This window comes from Branchiostoma floridae, chromosome 7, assembly GCF_000003815.2.
Source record: "Branchiostoma floridae strain S238N-H82 chromosome 7, Bfl_VNyyK, whole genome shotgun sequence".
NCBI lineage: Eukaryota > Metazoa > Chordata > Leptocardii > Amphioxiformes > Branchiostomatidae > Branchiostoma > Branchiostoma floridae.
In genome coordinates this window covers 20,781,484-20,801,060 of record NC_049985.1, presented here as the reverse complement: position 1 = coordinate 20,801,060, position 19,577 = coordinate 20,781,484, and the positions used below count along the sequence as shown (strand labels likewise).

The 19,577-nt window shown below is 40.8% G+C and overlaps 2 long non-coding RNA genes and 2 other non-coding genes across 4 annotated transcripts; 1 reads left to right on the top strand and 3 right to left on the bottom strand.

Annotated features, from left to right (window-relative positions):
• Positions 1-1,107: 1,107 nt before the first annotated feature.
• Positions 1,108-2,656, bottom strand: LOC118419239. Its single transcript, XR_004831610.1, has 3 exons — positions 1,773-2,656; positions 1,309-1,440; positions 1,108-1,189 (listed from the first exon to the last, which is right to left on the bottom strand). It is a non-coding gene; the product is annotated as an uncharacterized LOC118419239 (long non-coding RNA).
• Positions 2,657-3,562: 906 nt separating this feature from the next.
• LOC118419238 lies at positions 3,563-6,313 on the top strand. Its single transcript, XR_004831609.1, has 4 exons — positions 3,563-3,711; positions 4,216-4,380; positions 4,519-4,642; positions 4,872-6,313. It is a non-coding gene; the product is annotated as an uncharacterized LOC118419238 (long non-coding RNA).
• A 10,832-nt stretch (positions 6,314-17,145) lies between these two features.
• On the bottom strand, positions 17,146-17,217 carry Trnaa-ugc. The gene has a single exon. It is a non-coding gene; the product is annotated as a tRNA-Ala (tRNA).
• A 1,292-nt stretch (positions 17,218-18,509) lies between these two features.
• Positions 18,510-18,581, bottom strand: Trnaa-ugc. The gene has a single exon. It is a non-coding gene; the product is annotated as a tRNA-Ala (tRNA).
• Positions 18,582-19,577: the final 996 nt, after the last annotated feature.

Sequence of the window (19,577 nt, the reverse complement as noted above, 5' to 3'; positions counted from 1 at the left end):
TGTGTGTGCATGGTGCGGTTAGTCTGTTAGTGTGTGAGTGTTTGTGTAAGCGTCAGCCTAAGCCTTAGGTTGGGAAATTTCCAAAGGACTTATTTCAAAGGCTACAAACAACCTCTACACAATAAACGGACAATGTTGACATTTACTTAACTAACATGTAGACCACATATGTACAAAAATACAAGCTTAACTACATGTATCTAACATCGTGATATAGATTATGGCTGTAAGATGGCACACTTTGCATTCTGTTTGGATTGATTCAGTTTCTGTGATTGTGTCGATACCGAGAAGTCGAGCGTTTCTAAAGGAACAAAGATCAAATGGGCTTTTTAAGCATCTGTCTTTCTTTCTGGCCCGTGTCGTTCTCTTAGTTCGGGACCCACGACAACAACACAAGGCAGATTATGTAATGGTCCAGGTTCCCGACTACCACTAACCACGACATAAAACAGGAATGACAACAGATAATGATTAACCAGGAAAGTTCCTGTTTTATAAAGAACAGAATTTACAGTAACTGGTTGAATAGGCCATCGACACAGCCACAGAAACCAAACCAGTCACACACTGTCGGGCCTGTACAACACAGAAGCGGGCTGAAGTCCTGAGTGCATATTTCTGGACGTCACCGTGAAGATGGCATCAGGCAGCCTCTCACCAGGATAAGTCCACTCATGAGCGTTGCAGCTGCAGTTGATCCGGGCTTGATGGCACCAATGAGATACTGGAAGCTGCTGTCTCATTCCAAACTTGTTGTACCTGCGAGAAAGTGAATTGCAAACAATTGTGACGAGATAGACCAGCAATATTTTGCTGTTTTGGAATCAAAACAGTTTGGAATTTGGCTCAAGTGCGCCTTATGTTCTTGCAAGGAGGGAAATGGTGGCAGAAATCATACATAAGAGAATGTTGTAATGGCTGTGACGCAAAAACATATCGTGAACTGGTTTAATTAGAGGTTACTGATCTTATCTGATCAAAGTTGGTATAAACTGTTCAACATCAGTGACACACTGTATTTTCGGCGCGAGTTGTACAGGATACTCACAGTTGTGTTAACCCAGTCAACAGTCTTCTTGTCTGCTTCCTTAAGCCTTCCTCCAATACTTGCGAACAGGTTCACATGCAGGGCCAGGACGTCTGCACGCATCAGCTGCCTCACAGCTAAGCTGTTCACACTTAAGTCCTAATTTTGAAAAGAAAAAGAAAACTCTACTAAGCATTGTTCATGTTCAGGCATTGAACTTGTCAGCTAAAGATTGCTATCATATTACTGCTTTCACACAATACAGTACAGCACAGCACCTTGTCATATGTCTTGGAAAGACTGGACGCCTCCTTGGCTCGGTGATGCACTGGATGCACTAGGCAGCAGTGACAGGCGATTGACATCTCAATTCCCCAGTTCCTTTCCTCTCTTACGGCATGTAGGTGTTTCTAACAAATCGGTAGAAGAAACAGCCATGCATGATTTGCCTCAAAACCGCTGCAACAAACACTCATGGTACAGATAACTATGTTTACGAACACTTTCTCCACTTCATAGTCAAACCGTAATACAAAGGCATTCATGTACTTCATTCAATTCAGAGTCAGATAAGCAAGTAACAGAAAAGACTCTTCTACGGAGTGTCTAGTTGTTTAGGCACCAAATTGAAATTGCAACTGTAAACCTAAACTTACGAACACAAATGAAAAAGTCATCCATGGACAAAGACTGTTGTCTTACAATTAAAAACCGTGTGCTTTCACACAATACGGTACAATACCTTGTCATATGTGCTGTAAGACTGCGAATCTCCATTCGGTCACGTCCGGTACCTTCCTTCCTCGTCAGTCCTCGCCTCCCTTTCCACGTCCGGACATTTCTTCTTACGGTGCGATGATCCTCGGTAGAAAAGACAAGACGAAAATGAATTTTGGCTCAGAAATATAGGAAATATGCCTTACACTTAATTAAAGTACAGAAAGTTAACTTTGTTTGTGATTAAAATTTCCGTTCTAGGTTTAACATTGAAATAGTGGGAAGAATTTAAGTGTAGTAACGATTGAGTGTGCTTTGATGAAGTCCCAAGTAATGTTGACGTTTGTTTCGGTTTAAATTTCGAGAGCTATGGCTGTTTCAGTCTGTTTCTGCGGTATACAAGCCCGATAAACGGCTGATTCGGTTTCTGTGACTGTGTCTACGCCGAGAAGTCGAGTATTTCTACAGGTATTAACTACTACTAATATCAAATAGGTTCTTCTACCACCTGTCGTCCTTTCTGGCCTGTGTTGTTCTCTTGGTTCGGGACCCAAGAGAGCGACACAAAGCAGATTATGTAATGGTCTAGGTTCCCGACAACCACTGACCACGACATAAAACAGAAATTACAACAGAAGGTGAACCAGGGAAGACCCTGTTTTGTAAAGAACAGAATTTAGTATGTACAATAACTGACAATCCCGGCCATCAACAGTCACAGAAACCAACAGAAACCAAAATCAGCCACACACCAGGCATGTACACCACGGAAACGGACTGAAGCCTTGACTGCAAAAGGAGCCTCCATTTACAAAATGCACGTCCGAATATCTACCAGAAACATCCCTCGGTATGTCAACAAAACACACTCAATTCATGTACTTTCTATCGTGCCTATGACAAGTTTAGTCCAGTCCGTATCTGCCAGATGTCACCATTTTAACCCCAAAAGATACATAAGTACTTAACTTGAACATTGCAACTGCAGTTGATCCCGGAATGATGGCACCATAAGGATCCTAGAAGCAAAAAAGTGAAATAGAAATGACGTCTTGTTTTGGTAATGAATAAGGCACAAGGTCGCCTTACATGTAAGTTCTTTTGCATCCTCGGACGGTCACAAAAGAATTGAATGTTAACGTTACCGATTATTTATTTATTGGACTAATGATAACATGTACAAACACACAACGACACTGACTAACCTGTTGTCTCAAGCGGCCGCGATGTTGTTCTATGCCGGGACGCTGCGAGGTCAGTCCGTCACCGCGGACGCTGGCAGACGAGTGGCGGGGTGTCATGCAAATAAGAACAGGGGCAGGTCTTCGATTCGCTCAGTCTACATAATAGATTAATTTCTTGACCAATCACAGACCAGTAATCTTTTTCACCTGTGTTGGTCACGCGTTTGTTAGCTTCTCCAGATCACGGCATTGTCATTCGATTCAGCTTGAAATTGAATCAGCGTAAAAGCTTCGTCTCACGGACTCGCACCACCGTACGCAGAACTATCTACAAACGGCAACGGATACAGGGGGTTGCCGACGAGAGAACCAATCTTTACCATAGGTGTTTCACGATAACGTCCGGGGAGATTATCCGGGATCATCTAAGAGAAGACCCGCGGCATATTATACGCTGAGATAGACGACAAGCTCTGCTTATCTATGTAAGAGGACTTTATTAATTCATTGCTGTTTATCAGGTGTTCAGTTCTTATTGTGTGCCACTTTTCCAATTACCGTTGGGCAACCGTTGAACCTTTCTGTGTTTGTTGCAGCGGTGGCGAGACAGTTGATGCGAGCCCGTCTATTACACCGTATGGAAAAAGAAATCTACCCGGCCGGGTACTTCACGAAACGCGCCGGCAGACGTCGGGAGAATCTCTGGGTTCATCTTTGAGGAGATCCGCGGTGCTCAAAACAGTAGACAGACGACTAGGACTTTCCCAGGCATTAGACAAGGTATAGAAGCTGTGCATGTGTTGGTAGTATATTTAACGTCATCTGCGCCATGTTGGATTACAGCGTACGTCTGTTAACCACACGAAGATGATACATGCTTAATTCAGTTACCCGCCAACATTGTCGTCCGAGGATTCATATCAAAATTAGTATGACGTCATTGAAAAGCCTGTATTCATGAGGAAGAATACTAGTAATATGTCGTCATCATCAGATATTTATTTATAGGATAGCAGCATTTGTCAAAAGAACACATTCGTTAATTTTACAGTTTCAATTTCTGTTTAGGAACTCTGACACGAAGATGATACATGCTTAATTCAGTTACCCCCCAACATTGTCGTCCGAGGATTCATATAAAGTTAGTATGACGTCATTGAAAAGCCTGTATTCATGAGGAAGGATACTAGTAATATGTCGTCATCATCAGATATCTATTTGTAGGATAGCAGCATTTGTCAAAAGAACACATTCGTTAATTTTACAGTTTCAATTTCTGTGTAGGAACTCTGACAGCAGAAGTCGGGACTGCAGAATCAGTGAACAGTTCTGAAACACGGTTGGACCTGTGCTGGGGAGGAAGGAGGAGTACTGCGTGTGACAGGAGGGTGACACGACAGGCAGCAAAGCCTAATTCACCTAGGAATCCTGCAAGGTAGCCCCCACAAGGTAAATATTGACATTAGTAGTATCATATGAGAGGTTCAAATTATGTATCACATTTAACCAATGGACAGTCGTTGAGCCTTTGCTGGTTGTTGCATCCGTGGTGAATCAGCTGATGAATGTCTTTTACTGCAATCACAGCAAAATCCTTGTCTGGACGCACTAAGGGAGGAGCCAGATAAGGGAGGGGCCAGATAAGGGAGGGGCCAGGTACCAGCGTCACTGAAGGTGTTTCTCGACATCAGTCCATCACCAAGTCAATGAGGTACCAAGTCCAACACGTAGGGTGTTTTTCTGCGTTCAAAGTAAAGCGGTTTTGGAACCACTCATACAGATCCTGATTACGTAACTCTGCATGACTTCGGTTACCATTTCCACTCCCGGTGGGGCATAAAGGAGTCTCTGTGGCCCTTTTAAATGTTTTAATTACATAAAAAGAAAATGACGTTAATTGTTAATCGTCCTAATTGCTTGTTTATTTCACGTCCTTGCAGTGGGAAGACACAGGGAAGGAGACATCTCTCAGCATCTTCCAGGATCAACTACAGCTGAAATGGTGGGACTGATCCCGGTGAGAGGTTGTCTAATGCCAAGTACGCCATCTCCACAGCCAGAAGGCCGGTGTTCGTGTGTACGCTATACCAGAGGACCTGTGTTCGTGTGTACGCCATGCCAGAGGACCTGAAACTGTTCAGTTCTTACATATCTTACAAGTGTTTCGTAGTTTATATCGGAATCAACTTGCAGACATGGGCTGGGATTGACTTTGGCATGATAGGAAGTAAATGATCTGTGATATTACATTCATAACTTTAGCTGATATTAAGATTCCCTTTGTCTACCTGAGACATTGTCGGTAGGGCTGATCACAATCTCTTGTTGGTGGTAAGGTGCTTGAGTGTGTTTTGTTGACACCCTGAGTGATGTTGTTGGTTGGTGGTTAGGGCATTTTGTGAGTGGGGGCTTCTTTTGCACACGGGACTTCAGCCCGTTTCTGTGGTGTACAGGCCCGATGCGTGGCTGGTTTGGCTTCTTTGACTGTGTTAATGGTTGAGATTGTGTTCGGAGTTACTGCGAAGTTCAGTCCTTTAGAAAGCAGGGATTTCCTGGATCTGTTGGCTTATGACTACTTGGGCTCTTCTGCCACCTGTCGCCTTTTCTGCCTTGTGTGATGGTCTAGGGTCGGGAACCTACTAGTAGACCATTACATAAGATGCTCTGTGTCGTAATCTTGGCTCCCGAACCAAGACGACGGCACAGGGCCAGAAAGGAAGGCAGGTGGTTGAAGAGTGCAAGTTGTTGTGAGCTGACAGAACCGGGAGGTCTCGGTTCTCTGAAGGACAGAACTTTGCAGTAACTTCGAATGCAGTCTCAGCCATGGACATGGTCACAGAAACCGAATCGGCCATACATCGGGCCTGAATACCGCAGAAACAGGCTGAAGCGCTGTGTGTAGAAGTAGTCACTGCTCTCAAAATGTCCTAACCCCCTACTAGCAGCATTACTCGGGGTGTCATCAAAACGTACTCAACACCTTGCCGCTTATCAAGAGATCATGATTCTCTCCGCTGATAATGCTTCAGGTAGACAGAGGGGATGGGACATTTCTAGGTTGAACCTGGAACTGAAACTACAATCACAAATCAAGTTACTTCCTGTCATGCCCCCAGCAGTCTGTAGATGAAGTTCTTGTTTTCACAGAATACAAAGTGTACAATTTTATATCCATCAAGTATGTTATATTCTATAGATACGCGTAGTTCAGCTTACTGAGAGTTACGTATAGTCATCTTAGGATTTGTTTCGTTTGTGTACTCGTAATCTATTTCTGTGATCAACGTTTGAAAATGTCAAGTACACCCTGGTCAGCATATTGTACACTTTGTTTCTCCGAATGTATCAAGAAATATTATTGAATAAACAATTTTAAACCAGGTGTTGTACCCACCTCCGCCCACACCCTCCAACTGCCGAAAATGGATGGTCCCTCTCTCTCACCTCCTAAAGTGTGTGAAATGGATGGTCCATTGGACTCCCTTCCTTAACAGAACCTGAAGACCACCAAATGAATGTACCCTCTACCTTTCCCAACATGTAAAATAGTCCCTCCCTTCCTGGCTCCTCACCTCCATATGAAATGGACGGTCCCTCTGTGTTGGAATTTGGTAGGTGTGTAACGGTTGCAGAAAGGATGGTCAAGTTCGAAAATGGTTAACCTTGAGAATTGGCGATGGCAAAAATTCTTATCATTTACCAACATAGTATTACAGTTTGTTCTCATTAACCATTCAAATGAGGTCATTATTTGCATAATTTTCATCGATATTCCTATCTTTAACTTCTACAACATTTAAACTCAAACTTTAAAGCTCAACTGTAGTATCGTAACCAGTCGCTATGAGGCCCATTATCGAACTTAACCTTTTTTTGTGTGTGGTTTTGGTTTGGTTTGGTTTGGTTAATTTAGATCTCCATTAGTGAAATACACTAGTCTTCCTGGAGTCCACATTAAAACAATACAGAAATAATAGCAACAGAAATGTACAAATAATACAAATTATAACTTTGAAATAACAGAAAGCAAACATATGGTAAACTGAAAAACAGTGATACGTGAAGTAAAACAAAATAAATCAACTTAGTTCTTATATATACAACAAAATGTCCAATTGAATTAACAGAAACTTGGTAATATCAACTCAAAAACGGAGTGGGAGAGGTCGGAGGTCGAGCAAAATCATAGTAAATCAAATACAATTTGAACTGAAGTATTGAAACAAACAGTCTTTGAAAGCATATAAATCATATAGCAAAAATAATAATAATAATAGTCATATATCGTGAATAAAACAAAACATAATTGGAACCGAGAGAAGGGTTTCATTTTTACCACCATGAAGTGAGTGGCTGGTTTTTGTCTTTCTGTGCCTTTACCCACTCTCTTAACTTAGTCTTAAATACTTCCTGGTTTTTTGTTGTAATACTTGTAGGGAGTTTATTGTAGGTCTTTATACATCTGTATTGAAATGTTCTGGTCAATGCATTTGTACGGGGTTTAGGTTGTACGTAGCCTCCTCTCTGTGATAGCCTTGTGTTGTGGTGATGTGCGGTGTTTATATTTCTTAAGTTGTCATACATACATTTTGGTTCTTTAGTCGTCACTATCTTATGGAAGGCACAGATTGTTGTTGTAAACATCCTTTCCTTAACTGACGGCCAACATAGTCGATCGTGTATCACTTCTGAGCTTGTTGTGTGTGATGTATTGGCGGCTAACCTTGCAGCTCTGTTTTGGATTATTTGTAGTCTGTCTAGCTGTGTTTGTGCTGTTGAGGAAAGTATCCCAGAACAGTAGTCAAGATGCGTAAGTACAAGTGATTGGATTACTGTTTTTAGTGTGTCTTCAGGAAAGTAATCTTTATACTTCCTGATTGTTGCTGTGACTCCTGTCATCTTTCTTTTGATCTTGTTTGCATGCAAATTCCAGGATAGGTGTTGGTCTACTGTGTAACCCAGGAGTTCAGCTTGGCTAACTTGCATTATTTTCTTCCCCCCTACAGTGAGATCCAGTGTTGGATTATGCTTTAGTTTATGGTGACTGCCAAGGAGTATGGACTTTGTCTTTCCGACATTAAGAATAAGCTTATTTATTTGTATCCATTCCCAGATGCGCGTGAGATCTGACTGTAAGATACTTTCTACTGCTCTAGCACTGGGTGCGGAAGCAAAGGGAGTAGTGTCATCGGCATACATGACTAGTTCGGCTTTCTTTGTTATGGTGGCCAAGTCATTAGTATAGAGACAAAACAACAACGGACCCAGGCAGCTCCCTTGTGGAACTCCGGACTTGGTCTCCTTATAAGTTGAAAAGGCTCCGTTAATGTAGACGGCCTGACTCCTGTTTGTTAAATAGCTTTCCATCCATTCTACAGCAGAATCTGCAAATCCATAGCTTTGTAACTTGGCCAACAATATTTCATGGTTAACAGTGTCAAAAGCGGCACTGAAATCAAGCAAGACTGCACCGACTAGATTTCCCTTGTCCATTTCCACTAGCCAGTGATCAGTCATTTGTACTAAAGCGCTGGCTGTGGAGTGGTGTTGCTTGTATGCATGTTGTTTCTGTGATATTATATCGTTAGAGATGAGATAGCTTTGAATTTGTTTTTGGCATACTTTTTCCATAACTTTACTGATCACTGGCAGCAAGCTGATGGGTCGGCTGTTCGGACCGTCTAATGGGGCAGACCTGTTTTTGATTAGTGGTATCACTTTTGCTTTCTTCCACTGTGCTGGGAAGACCCCTTGTCTTAATGAGCTGTTTATTATGTAACAGACAGGGCCTGCTATGTACTCTGCGCTGAGTTTCAGTAGTGTGTTGTCTATATGGTCGTGCCCTGTGGCCTTACCTGGTGGAAGTGATTTGAGAATGTTTTTTACCTGGTTGACTGTAGCAGCTTGGAATGTGAAAGAACAATTCTTGGATGACATAATATTCTCTATAGGTGCCACGGCTTCTTGCTTGTTTATGTCTTTATCTAGTGTTAGACCATTTACCTTATCAATGAAATAATCGTTAAAGTGCTCGGCTATATCCCTAGGTTTGGTAATTATTTGTCCCTTTGACTCAATGAAACTAGGAGATTTGCCGGACGTTTTGCCCATCATTCCGTTTATCACAGTCCACAACTGTTTGGTATTTCTGTCTTTGCTGTGTGTCTCTATTTGGTCTTTGAAAAAGGTCTTCTTCTTCTTCCTATTCTCTCTTACCACGTCATTCCGGAGACGCTTGTACCTGTTGAAGTCTGACAACGTTCCTGTGGTCCCCTATCTATCCACCAAATGTAATTAGGATCCATCAAAAAAGTCTCGAGTTATCATGTCCACAGCCAAACGCCCATACATACACAGCCCACTGCAGTAAGAAAAGGTCAGATCAACTATGTCCGAACTTGACCTTTACACAAACGCTACATGCTTGCCTAATATCATTGAGATCCATGAACAATATATCGAGCTACCTTGTTCACAGCCAAACGCACTTACTTACAAAGCCAGTTATAGCACCGTAGGTAAGCCAGGTAAACTATTTTCGCACTTGACCTTCCTCTTGTTTGTAGAAGACCAGCATAACTTGAGAACGCTTTGATGGATTGTATTGATATTTGGTATGTGGGTAGGTCGTGAGACCTGGAAACGATTAGATTCTGGGCCCCCAGCAACTTATTGCGGTACTACAGCGAATTTTTCTGTTTTGATATCTCGAATTCCGGACATGCCGTGGTCGTGATATTTGAGCGGTGTACAGCTTTTGGGGCTGAGAGTAAGTGGCGTAGGTCTAAGTCCCCTAGCTGCTTGCTTTGGAACTGCTTTGGAACTTTGCAGGGGCTGGTTTAGTGTCAAACTTGATGGGGTTGACGGGTCGTCATAATTTTTGGTATGTAGATAGCTTAAGTGATGCTTCATATAATTAAATATTACTTATGCAAATCGGAATCTGAATTTCATAATTAACCCTCAAACACCCGAGTGGGGTCCATTTGGACCCCAGGCGTAAATTTTTAAGTGCCATTCGAACATTTTTCATCTGATGAAAAATTCCTTCCGTGACTTTATCAGTCAATATCTTCTATATCTTCTCCAAAGTTTTAACGAAGATTGGTTCAATACTGTAGAAACTATAAAGAAAGTCCGTGTTCAGTCCAACTGGGGTCTGTTAAAGTTAACCGTTAAAGTGTGTGTGTGTGTGTGTTTGTGTAAGTGTTTGTGTGTGTGTGTGTGTGTGTGTGTGTGTGTGTGTGTGTGTGTTTGTGTGTGTGTGTGTGCGTGCGCGCGCGCGCGCGTGTGTGTGTGTCTGTCTGTCATGACGTAATCTCGGGATACCAGTTGAATTATTTTGACCCCTACGTCACAGGAGGGACCGTCCGACGTGGATGAATACTGTGTAACGTGGCGGATATTACTAACGTTATTAGTTGTAGTAAGTGGTAGTAGTCGAGCTATCCTATGTTTCAGCACGGAATGCAAACTGGTGTGTGTGTGTGTGTGTATGTGTTTGTGTATGTGTGTGTGTGTGTGTGTGTGTGTGTGTGTGCGTGTGTGTGTGTGTGTGTGTGTATGTGTGTGTGTGTCTGTCTGTCTGTCTGTCAACAAGGTAACTAAAAAACGGCTGGATGTATTGATTTCATCCAGAACTTCCTTGGTTTCATTCTTTGTGTGTTGGTGGGGTGTGACGAAAGTTGGAAATTATTTTGGGCTCCTAGCGGCTTCCCTTGGTACTGCAGCGGAACTTCATGTTTTGATATCTCTTGTTCTAAACAAGCTATACTAAACTGAATCAGGCCGTCGATTCGGCCCTCAATTCCTAGCCGACGTTTGATTCGTCTTTGCACAGAACATAGCATCTGATTCGGACGTCGATTAAAACTTAAAATAGATATCAAGAATTGCTGCATATTGTTTATTACTACCCAATATATGTATATATAAAAATAGTTGATATCAAAAAGATGTAATATCAACGATTAAGCACAAATATAAAAGAAGCAGACGACATCTAGCGACAAAGTCATGAATTACGATTTACGTGATATCCAAATAGTTTGTAAGCCTTCTAGAAAAGTAAGTAAGTATTAATATTTTAGCAGTGACATGGCTCCCATTTTCCCGTCGATGGTTTTTACTGTAAAATGCAAGTGACACACACTTTGTAGTCTTGACGCCATGACCTTTGAAAGTAAAGAACATATAGATAATTACTTATTTGATTAGATTTATTCTGCTGTATAATCATGAGAAATACAGCCAGGGCTACCCAAGTAGCCGGCGGCTATTATCAAGGGCTAACCCTGGTCTACAAGACATTAAACGCCTTCTAGGAACTTCAAGATAGCTAAATAATTTTTGAAATCCAAACGACTTTCAACAATCAAGGAATGACTTGTGGAATCCCATTAAGACAAGACAATTAACGCACATTGCGTCATCGTGACGTCATAGCGTCTAAAACAACGGTGATTTCCGGGTCCCGACTTTCGGAGTGAGTTACATAGTTTTTAAGCCTTGTAGATAAGTAACGAGGTAATTTTTAGCAGTCAAATGGCTTTCTGCTCTTTGTCGGCGGTTTTTACTATGAAATTCAAGTGATTAGTAATGAACGCTTTGTAATATTGACGCCACAACGATTGAAAGTTAAGAATATACCGTGTTATCTATGTTAATACAATGTACAACATTATGCACCCCAAGATAAGATTCACATACAACGCACATTGCGTCATCGTGGCGTCATAGCGTGTAAAATCAAGACAACGGTGAAAAAGAAGCTTTTCGGGTCCGAGACTATCCGTCACATAGTTTAAAGCCTTGCAGTTAAGTAACGAAGTAATTTTTAGCAGTCAAATGGCAATCTACTCTCTGTCGACGGCTTCTCCTATATTGTTCAAGTGATAAAGTAACGCACATTTTGTAGTCTTAACGTGTACTTAAGTGCAACTTTAACCTGTTTGTTTGCACCCCTTGCTTTGATTTTCTGTATTTGCTTTCATTTGGTATTTGCTAGCAGATTAATTGTATGATTTTGACATTTCTTTATGATCTGTAGATCATGTTTAGTTTTGTATAGTTTCAGTTTTTCGTGGTTAGATCATTTGCAACGTTATGATAATCACTGGGTTATATTATTTTCACTTCGTTTATTATTGTATTGATTGATGTATAATCTTCATATCCATTTAATTGTTCTATGATTTGTAAATTTTGACGGGGGAAGAGTTTGTATGAGCCACACGGCTTTTTTCTCTCCCCTTGCACGTTCTGTTGTTTTCTTTAATTACCTTTGCCAGAATGGCTAAGGTTATGTTTTGGGCTTGTGAGTCTGTCTGTCTGTCTGTGTGTTAACAGCATAACTCGAGAAGCCTTGAATGGATCCCGATAATATTTGGTAGGTGGGTAGGGGTCGGGAAAACGAAGGTCAAGTTCGATAATGGGCCCCCTAGCGGCTTGCTAAGGTACTGCAGCAGAACCTCAATTTTTGATATCTCCGGTTCTGGACATGCTGTGATCATGATTTTTTTAGTGGTAGATAGCCCTCGAGGCAGAGAGTAAGTGCTGTGAGTTTGGGCCCCCTAGCGGCTTTTTTGGAACTGCAGGCGCCGGTTTCCTTTCAAACTTTGTACGAGAATAACTCTACAACGTGTTGACGGATCGTCATGATTTTTGGTATGTAGATAGAATGAGTGATGACTTACATAATGGTATACTAATTATGCAAATCAACAGCTAATTTGCATAATTAATGAGGAAAATTCATAAATCCACTGCATTCCATGATGGGACTTTCAAACTTGTCACATATGTAGCTGGGAAGGAGAGAAATGTCGATAGATATCAATTATGCAAATGATGACCTCATTTGCATAATTAATGAGAAAATATGAACATGTTGACGGATCATCATGTTTTTTGGTATGTAGGTAGCGTAAGTGAAGACCTACATAATGAGATACCAATTATGCAAATCAACAGCTAATTTGCATAATTAATGAGGATATTTTATAAATTCACTACATTCCATGATAGGACTTTAAAACTTGTCACATATGTAGCTGAGAAAGAGAGAAATGTCAATACATATTTATCATGCAAATGATGATCTCATTTGCATAATTAATGAGAAAATATGAACGTGTTGACGGATCGTCATGATTTTTGGCATGTAGATAGCCCAAGTGAAGACTTATATAATGTGATACTTATTATGCAAAAAACAGGTGATTTGCATAATTGATTAGGAAAAGTTAATAAATCCACTGCATTCCATTATAGTACTTTCATCAAAGTTGTCACATATGTAACTGAGAAAGAGGGAAGAGAGTAAGAGGTGTATTTAAAGACTTTGAAAGAGAATGGATCAAAGGATCATCATGATTTTTGGTATGCTGATAGCTTAAGTAATGCTTGATACAATTTGATATCAATTAATTGTAACTTGGGATCTAATTTGCATAATGAATGCCGAAATTTTATAAACCAACTCCAAGCATATGATTATAAAGAAAATGAAATGAGTAACGCATTTGTCTGCAGACATCATTCTACATAACAAACCTGGTTTATTTGGCAAAGGTATGTGTTCGTGGAACTCTAGTTTGCTGTATGTTATTATTTTTAAAGTGCATAAAATCAATCAATCAAAATCAAAACGCCATGATGAAGTTAAGAATGTACAGATTTATATATATATATATATATACATACAATGTGATGTAACTCCAAGGCAATGAACGCGATGTAGCAAGGCATGCGCAACTAAAGGATTTTTTAAGTCCAAACGACGTTCAACAATCACTGAAAGACTAATATCAAGACAACTCTGAAAAAGTAGCTTTCCGGGTCCCTGACGTTCGCGGTTGATCCAATAGTTTTAAAGCCCTGTAGAAAAGTAACAAAGTAGTACTCAAATGGCTTTCTGCTGTCTGTCGACGGGTTTCACTATGAAATTCCTTCCTAAGTGTAGACCACTGTAAGAATAGCTGGCAGCATAATATTGTTAACAAATCTCATCCAATTCAGGAGGGCTACGGCCTCCTGCTCGTGTGGGTTTGTGTGTGTGAAATAAATAAATAAATAAATAACCCCTTCTTGAGTTAATATTTTCTTTCCAGATCTGAAATAAAACTGGCTGTTCCATTTCCAAAAAATGCCGCTGGAGGGCACAAACTCTATCACCACACAAGACCCAACTACCATTCAAAAGGGCGTCCATAGTATGTCCAGAACACGAAATTTCAAAGCCGGACGTTCCACTGCAGTAATATAACAAGCCGCTATGAGCCCAATCAGTGCAAGATCTCATCAAGACCTACCTACATACTATATATCAATCCATTCATCTATATACACACACACTTTCTATCGCTGAAAAAAACCCTGACCTTCCTGCCTGGCGAAGGAATAAAAGGGAACTGAATAAGAACGCGTTTAAATAGTACATCAAAAGACGAGGTAAGAACTTCTGCTCCGGCTAGATATTAGATTCGCCTTTTCAATGCAATATGCATTGAATATGTACCCTCCTCAGCATTTATCAGGGAGTGAGTACTACCGGAGAATGTTTGTATTACTTAGGAGAAGACCATAAAGTACACGACGAGTGAGCAGTTTGAAATGGAGGCACTGTAAAGACCAAGTAAGAAGACACACTCTGATACGTTTGATGCAAAACATGAAATGTCATTTCCCCTTTGAAACTGAACAAAAACTACAACCTCCTTTAAAACAAATTTTAGTCAATACATGTAGGACTTTAAATTTCACGTGCCATGTGTTAACGTTGAAACAGCACCACGGCCAAGTGTAAAAGTTTAAATTTAAAGTAAATTTGTTTCTCGTAATGAAACCTCTATCTGCAGGTGCTATTTTTTTTTTACATTGTTCTTACGGTCGTTTATATGATCATCTCCGTATGTAAAGTGTCGTTGAGTACCGTCGCCATGACAACGACGCTGTCACACGGCATATTTGATCAGGTTAAACATTTCCCACATCCACGCCGCAAACCTTCGGTGTTAGGGAACCTACCCGCTGTTCACACACATATCTGCTCTCGCACATACACACTGCAGTCATGAAGGACTCCGATCGTGAATTCCCGCGCTTTTGGCTCCTTCGTCTTCAACTGTCGTCCCTGTTGCTAGTGGCAACCAGCGGGGTGTGGCTGTATGTCAGGGTCCTGGTCAGGAACGACCTTGCCGTGAGCGAAGGGTCAGAAAAACAAGATGGCGGCGGCGCATTGTTTTGGGTCAGTGCTTTGCCGTCCTACGCCCTGGTGTTGGTGTTTCTAGCAGGGTTTGTGGTGACAGTGTACGCTTGTCGGCCTGAGAGTGAGTTTATCGTACCCGACTCGAAGAGGCGATGGCTGTTTTACGACTGCATCTGGTAAGACAATATCTTGACCTTGAATGAGTGTCACGTGATCAAAGCAGTTGCTAACTTTTTTCCGAGTAGATGTAGGGAGAAATCGTACTCCGGTTGTACCGTTGTTGTTGTTGTTTGCTGTTCACGTAATGTTACATTTCTGGAAGTTTATTATAGCTGTGTGTGTAGGTAAGATAAAACGGCAAATTCTGCAACATCCATCTGCTCGAAGAAAATGCAAAATTACCATTATAAGTTGCTATTTTGTACCAGCAAGGAGCCTTTATATCAGATATATAAGCTCCTTGGTACCAGTATGTACAGTGAAAAGGTAGAGGTAGCATCTATCCCTACGACCCCGTAATTCTCGCTTCGTGTATGTACTATTCATTGTCACAGTATTATGATAATGAAATGTGTGAGGTACTTGACACACGAATACTAACAAGACAATCTTTATTTTATTTTTGGTTCACATTCATTCATTTCTCCATACGACCTAACAAAAAAGGACCTGTACTGCATATTTAGAATGTAGATACGGTTACATTAGTGACAGTTGATCACACCAGCACTGTCAAAGTCAAAGTGGACTGTCCGTTTGTGGCACCTTTGCCGAGTAACCAGTAAGTGACTTCCAATTGCATTTCGTGGAGCCACCGGATTGTCAATTACAGTATGTCACTACAGTACCGTACTGTAAATGTATTTAAGTTCGCGGGATAGCACTACCGCGAACTTAAAACCATGGCGAACACTCGTTACCGCGAAGTTAAATCCCCGCGAACTTATAAATGCATGTACAGTATTCTTCGTAAGCGAACAAAGTTGGTAGTGTTTTGTTTAGACCAGGCAGAGATTAAAAAATGCATATCATTTTAAAAGCATTCATGAAATAATTATAGATGCAGGGTGGCGTTGACCCTTTGCCAGCCCCCACCAGTGTTTGTGCATAGGTATGTAGACAACTGTAAGTGTTTGCTTTGTTGACAGACATTCCTACCTGTCCACACGTGAGGCGATATACCAGCTCTGAAAAGCTTAGCAAGAAACAGCCATGCCTTCGACTTATCAGAGTTATCAACCTAAGCTTGATGTAATTTCTTAGCTGCAGGTTCGCCATGTGAAACTATTCCCATTATCTGCTACACTGTCCGCTTTACAACAACCAGCGCGAACTTCTAGCCGCCGCTGTCAAACAGCTCACACAAAATCGTCTACTCAACTACAGGGGCTACCCAGACGTGACAACTGTGCATACAGCCTCAAACCTGGCGTATTCTTATAGTATTCACCACAGTTTTTGACTCGCTGACATGCACAGAAAAAATTCAAATGGCTCTTTTTAAAACTGCGGCGCACTATTTTGTGCCCGAACTACTATTAACCACGGGGTGCGGATAAGCATTGTGTTAAAATACCATAAAAGAAAGATACATTGAACACCTGTATCTGCTAAAAGGTGTTTAAAGTAAAATGATGACTGTAGATGCCTCACACATGCAAAGCGTGCGTTCCACAACTGAGCTACATCCCTATCTGCTTTGCTGATCATAATATTATAGGATGAAATATATTGTTTTCGCCACATTTCTTCTCAGTCTTGGTCCCGTGCTCTGGTATTACAACTAAATGACAGTTTCCAAATAAGGACGTTGTCGTTGGCGTCTGATCTATACGTAAAACTCACAACGTTTCAGCGTATATGGAATTCTAATGATGAAAATTCTCTGTAAGATATTATGTTTTATCACAAATAGCTTTCCTTACTCTTGCTTCAGCGTTAGTGTGTCTAGAGTTACTATCGAGAAAAACAGTTTTGTGTGCCCTTATAAAAAAGAAAAAGGCCTGTGGAGATGCCGGGGATCGAACCCGGGGCCTCACACATGCAAAGCGTGCGCTCTACCACTGAGCTACATCCCCATCCGTTAGAGATAAATGACGAGGGGATTTTGGCCCGTTAAAAAACAGCAATCAATTATAGTGTTACACAAGAGGTCTCGCCCTAGAGGCGTCGCCAAGAAGAAAGCCTATTAAGCACTCGACAGGCGCACTCGACATTGGGACACCAACATGGCTGTCGGCGCATGCGCGAAAATAAATCGCATGTCAATGAATAGTGGTCGATGTGTTTAAGGACATCCGAAGATAGTATGACATTGTCAAATGCTCGTCCCAAAAGAATGCTTTAAGAAAAATAATTAGTAAATGTTTGGCAACCTCACACCATCATTAAAGCTTATTTAAAGCTTTTGTAGATGTTATGCTAATGACATAAACATTTACATAACTTATGCATGTTTGTGTTCATAACTGATTAGCTTACATATGTGTCAAGTGAAAAAGCACAATTTCTCATTAAACGATTTTTGCCAATTTTGCATCGATTATGCAAATCAGTTCCTCATTTGAATATTTTATGTCTATTTGAATTCCACCTATCATAAATTACATGTGAATAATACAATTTTCTAACTAATTATGCAAATTAAGCCCTCATTGCATAACAAGTGTATCATTATGAATATCTTTGCCTAATGGAAATCCGCCATTCTTTTTTCAGTTATCTTCTTTGGAATGTCTTGACAAAATCGCCCCTGCAATTTAACGTTAGGGAGCTCAAACCTGCCCCACCTTGTCCTGGTGTCAAAAGATATCTGTCACCCAAACGTCAAGACCGTATCATACCCGGGACAAGAGATACAATGAAAAAAAAACCTGCTATGATGGAATATTCTCATTAATTATGTAAAATTCACCCCATTTTGCGTAATTAGTATTTCATTTTGTAAATTTTTGTCGAAGCTACCTACATATAAAAACCATGAAAATCCTTTCCTCGTCGGAATGTTTTTACAAAAAATGCTTCTGCAATTCTAATCCTAGCTGCTAGTTGGCCCAAATCTACGTCGGTCCTTTCCGACTGCAAGCGCTATCTTAAACATGGTGACCATAGCGCTTGTTTGGAACATATGAGACCACGAAGTTCTACTGCAGTACGAAGGAAAGCTGGGGCCCAAAATCTAATAATTTAGAATTACTTTTTGTCGCCTCACGAAGTATGAAACCAATCTATTCGTTCTAGCCATTCTTTAGTTATCTTGTTGGTCAACATACAGACAGACGGACAGACAAAAGCTAGTGAAAATAAAACATTTCACGGAGGCAAAAATGTTACGTACATTTGAGCGATTCGTGGAGAAAAAAAAGAATTGTGGAGATGCCGGGGATCGAACCCGGGGCCTCACACATGCAAAGCGTGCGCTCTACCACTGAGCTACATCCCCTCACGATGATGCTCTTGGCACATTGTGACATCTTCCATGCTAAAACACCGGTCTATGCGTACAGTTTCCGCAGTTACATTTATAGTGCAATATATAATGTACACCAGGCAAAGAGGGGTCAATGGCCTGTTTAACACCAACATATTGGTATTTACCTATAGCAAGTGAGTGATACACTGATATATAGTATACTACACTACAGCCTCGGAATAAATTACCGCAGTGCTTTATAACAGAAATCGATATTTCAGTAACGTGCTGTTTCCTAAATAGAATGACACCGGACGTTTCAGGCAGATAAGCATTGTAAAACAGACTTTTTAAAAACAAATGACGAGATGTAAAAATCGATATTAAAGTGCCTCGGGTCATGATAATGGTACACATACGGAGATGTTGTCTGCAACGATATACACGTCATATCTGTATTTTCTGTTTGATCTCTTTATCAGTGTACAATTTTATATAGTGTTAAATGTACGTTGACAATATACAAGTGCAATTAAGATTGATACGTTATGTGATTTTTTTTCTTACCCAATGAAGTATAAGTTGTAAAGAAAATTTAGAGTCTGTAACTGTTATAGTTTTTTTAAAGATCATAGTTTTTGCGCTTTTGTTACTATTTTCTTGTACTTTTATTTTCCAACCTTGTCTCTTTTAGTTAAACACTTTTCTTTTTTCTTTTATTTTAATTTGGCGTATTTCGTTCTTTCTTCGACTTCTGTACTTTTATTCCTTTCAGGATATCGCTTCCTTGTTTGCTATGAACTTTTTTTCTCGATTTTATCTTTTTTTTTTATTCCCACAATCCTGCAGGTGGCCCGTCCATTTCCTGTTCTCTGTCCAGGTCATCACCTACATCTGTGTGGATCTCGTTCCCTGGGTATTCCGGTCGGGCCCAAACGGTGCCAACTGCGCATGCTCGGAGATACAGGCATTCGGTTTTGGCCGAACCCTTTCTTCATCATCAAACACGTCACAAACAAACTACAC